Genomic DNA, 6755 nt, shown 5'->3' on the forward strand with positions numbered 1-6755 from the left:
TTATATATATATATGCCAGTGGAATCCATCCTATTAAAATGCTAATAAAGGAAAAGAGATTATCACAATGCATTCAGAAAATTTACTTGAAAAGGTCAATACCTAGTCATGATCAAAAAGAAACAAACAAATAAAGAAAATTTCCTCAGTCTTTTCAAAGACATCATGGAACACCTCTGGCTAACTATTTAGTTAATGGAAGTCTATTTTTTTGCCTCCTAATGATCTGAAACGGTAAGAATGTACATTCACTTGTGTTCCATGAATTAATCTAGATAGGACAGAAATGAAAAGGAAATAAAAGATTGGAAAATGCACAGAGAGGAAAAGAACGAAATTTGTTTTAATTCTGATTTCAAAATCCACAAAAATACATAAGATAAAATAAATGAATATAACAGTATATTATGAAAAAGTCAATATGTGAAAACTAATTTTATTTCTAGATACCAAAAATATGTTCCAGAAAAATCTTGTATTCTGATTCCTCATTTATAGTTTTTCTGAATGCATTGTGATGATCTCTTTTCCTTTATTAGCATTTTAATATGACGAATTTCACTGTGTAGTTTTTGAATATTTACCCTGACTTTAGAATTGGAGAAAGACTCATTAACAATCTGAAATATACACATAAAATAACCTTGATTGCTTATTGTGAAGAAGACTTGAATAATTTACAGACGAAACTCAAATATTACATCTGTCAGCAGGGATTGCACATCAACATGAAGAAAGCTAAAATCCTCCTAAAAGGTTCAATAAATGAGATCATGAAAAATGGAGAAATGATTGAAGTTGTCAAGGATTTCATTTTACCTGGATCCACAATAAATACCCATGCAAGCAGCAGTCAAGAAATCAAAACTCTTAGATATAAATTTTTTGAATTCATTTGTGAATACTTTTGTTACCATTTTATTTTATCAAATATTTTGAATATATGAGTATCAATGACACAAACCTGCTATTATATTTTCTACAATATGCATTTCAAATTTTGGTATTAGCCTTATACTCGACCCATATTATGATTTTGGAAGAGATCCTCTTACTCATTTTTCTGTGCTATATTTTCATTGATTCTTCATGAAATATTTGACAGAAATTTCCACTGAAAGGCCCGAGTTAAAAAAAATATATATATAGCAGTTTTCTTTCTCTTTCCTGTTTTTATTTTCTTTGAGGAAGTGGCTTTTGTATATTTATAATTGTGAATATAATTTTTAGTATAGCATGAGCTATCCATACATTTTCTTTCACAGTGACTTTTGATCATTGTATTTCTTTTAAAATTTTCCCATTTGTTTTCAATTTTTAAATTTTGTCATATATATGTTTGTAATATTCAAGGTTGTGCCCTTTCACCATACTTATTTAACTTGTATACTGAGCAAACAATCTGAGAAGCTGGAGTATATGAAGAAGAACGTGGCATCAGGATTGGAGGAGGACTCATTAACAATCTGTGACACGCAGGTGATACAACTTTGTTTGCTGAAAGTGAGGATGACTTGAAGCATTTACTGATGAAGATTAAATACTATGGTCTACCATATGGATTATATCTCCATATAAAGAAGACAAAAATCCTCACAAGTGGTCCAATGAACAGCTTCATGGAGGATGGAGAAAAATTAAATGTGTCAAAGATTTCATATGACTTGATGTTACAATGAACATCAATGGAAACAGCAGTCAAGACATCAGATGACGTATTGCATTGGGCAAATCTGCTGCAAAAGACCTGTTTCTAGTGATGAAGAGGAAAGATGTTTCCTTGAAGAATTAAGGTGTGCCCAACCCAAGCCATGGTATTTTCAATCACCTCTTATGCACGTAGTTGATGCTTTTGAGTCGTGGTGTTGGTGAAGAATCTTAAGAGTACTATGGTCTGCTAAAAGGACAAAGAAATTCTTTCTGGAGAAGTGTACCCAGAATGATTTTTGGAAGCAAGAATGGCCAGACTTCATCTCAACTACTTTGGTCATGTTCTCAGAAGGAGCCATTCCCTGGAGTAAGATATCATGCTTGGTAAAGTGGAGGGTCAGAGAAGAAGGGGAAGGGGGAAGGCTCTCAACAAGATGGATAGGTCAGTGGTTGCAATGATCTGCTCAGTTATAGCAAGGATCATGAGGCTGGCACAAGAGCAGGCAGTATTTCTTTCTACTGTATGCAGGGTTGCTATGAGTCAGAGATGACTCTGTGACACCTAACAACAACAATATTCCCTATTACATGTGAAATCTGGAGTTATTTATGTCTTCTTTCCAATTACTGAAATTTATCCATTTTATTAATTGTCTTCAAAACAGGAATTTTCAACTGTATTTGTTTCTCTATTGTTTATCTGTTTCATTCATCTCTATGTTTTATGTGTCATGTTATTCCTTTAACTGAATAAGCATTGGATAATTTGTTCTTATTTATAACTTGTCAAAACTTTGATCATTGATACAAGGCCTATCTTATTTAACATGTAATGTTTCTCTTTCCTCTAAGGGCTGCTAAGCTGGATCCACAATTTGTAATGTAGTGTTTCTTAATTATTATCCAGTTGGTCAACTTTTCATATTTTCTAATGTCTCAATGAGAAGTAGAAATTTGAGCAAAGACTTGAAGAAAGAGTTAGTCATGCATACATATGGGGAGAAAGTGTTCTAGGTGTGGGGAATGCCAGTCAAAGGCCAAGTGCAGAGGCTGAGAAATGCAGTTTGACAAATAGCAGGGAGACGAATCTTATAAGAATGGCATTTAGCTCGTGGGGGTGAAAGAGAAAATAAACAACAAAGCATGTAAATGTTGATGGTGATAATGCTATGGAGAAAAATGTTGAGTGGATACATATTATAGTTAAATTGTAACTTAATTTTTTTTCAAGAGATGGAAACCCTGTCATATGTTCTTAAATATAGGAAGAACTTCTTGGACTCTGTGACCTCCTCCATGAATAGAATGAGGCAAAAGTGATATTGCATGCCTTTTGAAATAAAAAACAAAATAATAATGATGCAACCCCCATCTGCCTCTCTTTTTCAGGACCCTCTCCTCTGAAACCCAGCTACCATCTTCTAAGAAAGCAGAAACTGGCCCACATGGAAAGATCACATAGAGATGTACTGAGTCTCCAGCATCAATTATTTTCCCAATCAACCATCACAAGTTAGTGAACATTTAGATGTTGAGTCATCCAGCTGAAAATGTACATATTTTGGAAAAGAAACATATCATTTCTAGTTTCTAAAATATCTGACTTCCAGAATCCATGCTTAGCCATAAATTGGTTTAAGCAAAAAAAATGTCAGTACTTGTGCTTTATTCAATAGCTTGAAATATGTTTGTGTGATGTGGCATGCCCCCATGTGTGTCTGTCATTGCCATCACAAAAACATGTTCCACTATCCCACTGGTGCAAGTAGGATAAGGGACACATGGGAGTAGATGTGGACACAAGAGCCTGGAGCTCAGCCTAGATCAATTATGTAGCTAGCATGCACATGCATGAATGAGTATTGTAAAAAGGGTGTTTGAAGGAACTGAATTTTGCCTGATTCATCTTGCAGTATGATGATTGCAATAAATAATTGATCACCAAGTCTTACAATTGAAGATAAATTGGGGGGAGGAACCATATTTATACATAGTGGTAATGGCATAATCACACAGAGAATAATCATCTCTAATAACTCTGAAAACAGAACTTTGACTATACCCTCCTAGAAAGAGATGACATAAGGAAAAAAGGAACCACAGGAAATCCTAAACTACATTTTAAAGTGTTATTGTTACTAAAAATCTAGTCATTACTTTGAACCAAAAGGAAACATATAGACATACATTTACATTCACACACATATTGGAATATATGCACTGTAGAATGAAGTACATTGAGAAGAATGGGAATTCCAGAATGCTTGTTAGTCTCATGAGGAACTTGTACTTTAATGAGGAGGCTGTCGTTCAAACAGAACAAGGGGTTGTATCCTTTCACCATAATTATTCAATCTGTATGCTAAGCAAATAATCCAAGAACCTTGACTATATGAAGAAGAACGTGGCATCAGAACTGGAGGGAGCTCATTAACAACTTGAGATACCCAGATGACACAACTCTGCTTGCTGAAAGTGTGGACAACTTGGAGCACTTACTGATGAAGATAAAGACTACAGTCTGCAGTACACATTATATCTCAATATAAGAAAACAAAAATCTTCACAAGACCTATAAGCAGTATCATGGTAAATGGAGAAAAGATTGAAGTTGTCAAAGACTTCATATTACTTGGAACTGTATGCAACACTAATGGAACCTGAAGTCAAGGTATCAAACATAACATAGCATTGGGCAATTCTGCTGCAAAGGTCCTCTTTCAGGTGCTGAAGAGTAAAAACATCTTGTCAAAGACTAAGATGTGCCTAGCCCAAGTAGTGCCTAAGACATTTAACTGCTAACCAGAAGGCTGGTAGTTCAAACACACTAGCAACTCCTTGGAAGGAAGATTGGGCAAACCCACAGAGGGGTCACCTTGAATCAGATCCAACTTGACAGCAGTGAGTTTGGTTTTTGGTTTAACATAAGCCATGGTATTTTTAATCATCTCATATGCATGTGAGAGCTGGTCAATGAATAAAGATGATCAAAGAATCTTTGATGCTTTTGAGTTGTGGTGTTGGCAAATAATGGTCAAAGTACCATGGACTGCTAAAATAAGTAACAAATCTGTCCTGGATGAAGTGCAGCCAGAATACTCCTTGGAAGCAAGAATGGCCAGATTTCATCTCACCTACTTTGGTAATGTTGTCAGAAGGGACCACTCTCTGCAGAAGGATGTCATGCTTGGTAAAGTGGAGGGTCAACAAAAGATTGACATGGTGACTGCAGCCATGGGCTCAGGTATAGTAGGGATCTACTTCTGTGGAGATACCACCTCGGGAACCTAAAGAGCTGTCTTCGTTATGAGTCAAATCAAGTCGATAACAATGTTTTTTGTTTGTTTTGTTTTATTTTTTGTTAGTCTGTCACTGGTAGGAAAATACACCCTTCTTCTGTGGAAGGACTGGAAAGTTACATGACAAAAGGTGGAAATCCAGAGAAAGTAAAGAATCTAGAACAATAGTCCTATCTACCTAAATACAAATCTTCCTGAGATAAAAATGTTTTTTTACATGTACTAGTAGGCCCTGACTTACAGTAAGGTTCTCTTCAGATGACTACACCATCATAAGTTGATTCTGGCATAATTTAAATTTTTTTTTTTTAACTTTCATTATCATTGTCTTTTATTATCAATATTTTTATAAATAAGATCTTTATTTGTCTTGGAGGGTTTGAAATATTACATCTGAGAATGATAACATCAGCAAATCATGTGCTGCACTATTGTAATTAGTATATATCACTAAGGTAGCTCTGGTGCCATAGTTCCTGAAGCATTTGACTGCTAACCAGCAGCCTGGTGGTTCAAACCCACCAGCCACTCCTCAAAATGAAGATTGGGCAAGATGTCATTAAAATTTGCACATGGCCATCTAAGGTACAACTATTGGTTTCTCCTCATTGGGAGCAATGATGACTGAAGAAAATCAAAGGCACATGGAAACAATTAGTCCACGGGACTAGTGGACTATGTGAACCTCAGCCTCTACCACTCTGAAACCCAAATAATTGGATGGTGCCCAAATACCACTGCTGCCTGCTCTGAAAAGCACCTAGGAGGTCCTAGTTAGGGTTGGGGGGAATGTAAAGTGAATCTCACAATTGTAAGACAACTTTGAGCCAAACAGTAAACTGGCATATGGTTATTATGAGTCAGAATTGACTTGATGATAGTGGGTTATTTTGATTTACAGCATGACCAGTAACAGCATGGGAGAGCTCACTCCTTAGAGGTATCACCATATGAGATCAAACAGGCAGCATTTGGTCAGGGATAAAGCTTCAAAGACAGGAATGGTTAGGAAAAGATGAATGGCAATGGCAACCACAGGGATGAAGTGGGAAGAGTGCTGCTATACTATGAATACTACATTCAATGTCAAGATACTAAATGTCTAGTTGTTGAATGGAAAAACATTTTGTTTTTTAAACTTTCACTCAAATAAATAAATAAAGAGATGTGCAAAAATAGATCATCATATGTGTGGTTTGTCATAACTGGAAGACATCATAAAATGAGAACTACCTGTATTTTTACCATAATTTTAATAATAATAATAATGGTATCTTCTACTCTTTGTCCTTTCTGATTTAATTCTTTTAGGTATATAAGACTTTCCTGTGACTCTATAGGGAAAAAAAATATATATTGAAAAAAGAAAAAAAGAATTTTCAAGGAAGTCTTCAGTGAACAGAAAACATTTTAGCAACTTGAAAGAAGTAAAGTAGTAAGCCATACAAATATCTACAGACAGTGAGGGTTAGGCACATGGAGATTTTACAGTAAAACTGTGTTTTATAAAGTATGAACACAAATAAAAGAAATACATATGCTTCTTAAAATAAGACACAATAGACTTACAGGCTGACTGCCAAAATTGTATTTATTGAAACCTGATAGATAAAAAAATATTTTAAATTAAAAGGGAGAATTCAAATCTGTGGATGTAAAATTTATTACTCCTTATTAGGATGGGCAAGTAAAGTGTAATATGTTTTTCCTCCTGGAGACAAAACAACAAAAAATGTGCATAATTTTAAAAGAACAAGTAGACTCACTGCCATTGAGTCGATTTGACTCATAGCGACCTCTCCTTGA

Source organism: Orycteropus afer, unplaced genomic scaffold (assembly GCF_000298275.1).
Source record: "Orycteropus afer afer isolate SDZICR_OR568_19922 unplaced genomic scaffold, OryAfe1.0 scaffold00832, whole genome shotgun sequence".
Taxonomy (NCBI): Eukaryota; Metazoa; Chordata; class Mammalia; order Tubulidentata; family Orycteropodidae; genus Orycteropus; species Orycteropus afer.